Source organism: Scyliorhinus canicula, unplaced genomic scaffold (assembly GCF_902713615.1).
Source record: "Scyliorhinus canicula unplaced genomic scaffold, sScyCan1.1, whole genome shotgun sequence".
Classification (NCBI taxonomy): Eukaryota; Metazoa; Chordata; class Chondrichthyes; order Carcharhiniformes; family Scyliorhinidae; genus Scyliorhinus; species Scyliorhinus canicula.
Window position 1 is genome coordinate 3679736 of NW_024055654.1, and position 3200 is coordinate 3682935.

The 3200-nt window shown below is 44.0% G+C and overlaps 1 non-coding gene across 1 annotated transcript; it reads right to left on the minus strand.

Annotated features, from left to right (window-relative positions):
- Window positions 1-2029: 2029 nt before the first annotated feature.
- trnak-cuu lies at window positions 2030-2102 on the minus strand. The gene has a single exon. It is a non-coding gene; the product is annotated as a tRNA-Lys (tRNA).
- Between the last annotated feature and the right edge of the window lie 1098 nt (window positions 2103-3200).

Here is a 3200-nt window from a genome sequence, read left to right on the forward strand (position 1 = left end):
CAGCGGAAATGTGCACCAGGGCGCATGCGCGGGCATCCAGGAACCGGAAGCCGGAAGAGAGAATCTTGTGAATTTCTCTCCAGGACTGAGAGTGAAATTCCTTTCGAAACTCCTTCAGAAAGAGGAGGATTTACTAACGGGAACTTCCAGCCAAACATCACATCATCTTGTGACTGAGTTACTCGATTCATCAGGACCAGAATATCATTGGGAGGTAAAATGGTTTGTCTGTTCTGTCTGAGAACAAAGATTTCAGATATCAGAGTGACTGGGAAACTTTTAATGACCATTCCAGGTTAAATTTGAGACTAATTACACCGATCACATTGGGGAAGTTAAATAATTTGCTGTTGTACTCTTCTGTGTGCAGGTACATTTTAAAATTGCCACATTAGCATACTTGGCAGCTAAACTGGGCAAACTGCTGACCTTGTTAGTAATGAGAGTTACTATCCCGGATTTTATCAAAATTTTTTGTTCCTCTCGCATTTGATTCAGCTCATTGTGGCTGCAAAGTAGGTATTCTTCAGAGACTTCAGAGAGTCGTGAATACCGCCCAGTCCATCACGAACCTGCCTCCCATCCATTGATTCCATCTACACCTCTCGCTGCCGGGGGAAAGCAGGCAGCATAATCAAGGATCCCTCCACCTGGCTTACTCACTTTTCCAACTTCTTCCATCGGGCAGGAGATACAGAAGTCTGAGAACACGCACGAACAGACTCAAAAACAGCTTCTTCCCCACTGTCACCAGACTCCTAAATGACCCTTTTATGGACTGTCCTCATTAACACTACACCCTGTCTGCTTCATCCGATGCCAATGCTTATGTAGTTACATTGTATATCTTGTGTTGCCCTATTATGTATTCTCATGTATTTTCTTGAATTCTGTTCAATTCCCTTTTCTTCCCATGTACTGAATGATCTGTTGAGCTGCTTGCAGAAAAATACTTTTCACTGTACCTCGGTACACGTGACAATAAACAAATCCAATCCAATATTCAGCCTAATCTCAATTTCCAGATTGTGAGGGCAGCACGGTGGTGCAGTGGGTTAGCGCTGCTGCCTCACGGTGCCAAAGTCGCAGGTTTGATCCTGGCTCTGGGTCACTGTCCATATGGAGTTTGCACATTCTACCCATGTTTGCATGGGTTTTGCCCCCACCACCCAAAGATGTGCAGGGTAGGTGGATTGGCCATACTAAATTGACCCTTAATTGGAAAAAAAATTGGGTACTTTAAATTTATAAAAAATAAAATAAAATTCCAGATTGTAGTCTGTAGCATTCTAAATTACATCAATTCAACTGTCTATCTAAATACCTTTTAAATGTTATGAGGGTTTAGGCCATCATTTCAGTCAGCATGTCACAGATCCTCACCACCCTCTAAACCTCCTGGTCCTTCCCTAAATATCTGCCCCCTTTTATATGTATCCCTCAACCAAAGAGAATAGGACCTTCCTATCCAATCTATTTAGATCCATCAGAATATTTATAAATATAAATTTATATTTTTTTCCAATTAAGGAGCAATTTAATTTTGCCAAGCCACCTAGCCTGCACATATTTGGTTTGTGGGGGTGAAACCCACACAGACAATGGGAGAATGTTCAAACTCCTCAGAGACTGTGACCAAGGGCCAGGATCAAACCCGGGTCCCCAACCACTGTGCCATCATGAAATTTATATATTTTAAATATTTAGAATAATCTTTATTATTGTCACAAGTAGGCTTACATTAACACTGCATGAAGTCCCCTGTGAAAATCCCCTGGTCACCACACTCCGGCACTTATTCGGGTACACAGAGGGAGAATTCAGAATGTCCAATTCACCGAACAAGCATCTCTTTCGGGACTTGTGGGAGGAAACCCATACAGACGCTGGGAGACCGTGCAGACTCTGCGCAGACAGTGTCCCAAGTGGGAATTGAACCCCGGCACCCTGGCGGGGTTAAGCAACAGTGCTAACCACTGTGCTACTGTAAACAGTTCAGCTCAATGTTCTCAGATTAAAGAAGCTGAAGCGCCCAACGTGGGTCTTGAACCCACAGCCCTGGGATTAAGAGTCCCATGCTCTACCGACTGAGCTAGCCAGGCTGCTTTTCATACTTTAATTTTGGTCTCCCTTCAGTCTTTTCTGTTCCAAAGAAAACAGCCCCAGTTTATCCAAACTTTCCTCAGAGCAAACATTGGCAATTTCTGGCTGATGTTGTTAAATCCACTCTGTACTCTCTCTGGTGCAATCTTCTGTGCACAGGAATCTAGCTCTGGCCTAACTCGTCCTGTCCTGCCATTTCATGTCATCCTTTGCCTTGTTTTCCCTCTAGCTTTCTTCCTCATTCCACAAGTGTTCAATCATTTTTGTCAAAGGTAAACTTCTTCCTCATGTTCCTACATTTACTTTCAAATCAATGATATAAACCAGGAATGAAGGGCCCAGTACTGATTCCTTTGAAATTGGTACTGGAAACAGCCCTTTTATTTTCTCTGTTCTTTATGGGATGTGAGTGTCATGGGCAAACCAGCTTGGTTGCCCATTCCTAATTGTCCTGAAACTGAGTGGCTTGCTAGGCAATTCAGAATTAACGACATTTCAATGAGTTGGCCAGATCAGGTAACTCTGGTGCAGACTCGATGGGCTGAATGGTTTCCTTCTGCACTGTAGATTCTATGATTAATTCTGACCTTGGGTCATTGTCGTTGTGGAGTTTTCCTGCGTCTGCGCAGATTTCCTTTTCGGGTGCCCTTGCCGCCATCTTTATTGGATGTGTATCAGAGCGCATGCGCGTTTCTCATCTTTGTCGGGGCGATGTTTCAATGAGTGGGAGGAGCTTGTTCCCCATTGTTCAGAATGGAGACAACTTGTCCATCAAACTGGATTAGTCTTTGAGTCCCAATGTCTTATTGATGATTCAAAGCGGTGGCAGAGATGGAAAGAAAAGGAAGTGAATCCTGCTCTCCGGATTTCACTGTCTCATTGGACATCCTGCCCCATGTGTCCAAAGCTCTGAGGTTCTGTTCAGCCACATGAAGACCCAGGATAGAAATTCACCCTGAGTTCACACCACCCATCATGGGCGGTCATCCTGGACCCGGGAGCAGGAGGGAGGAATGTTGTGAATTAATTTTAGAAACACCTTTTACAGGGGATTAGTAGGGGAGGATTTACACACAGCAAACTCAAACCAGAAGAAA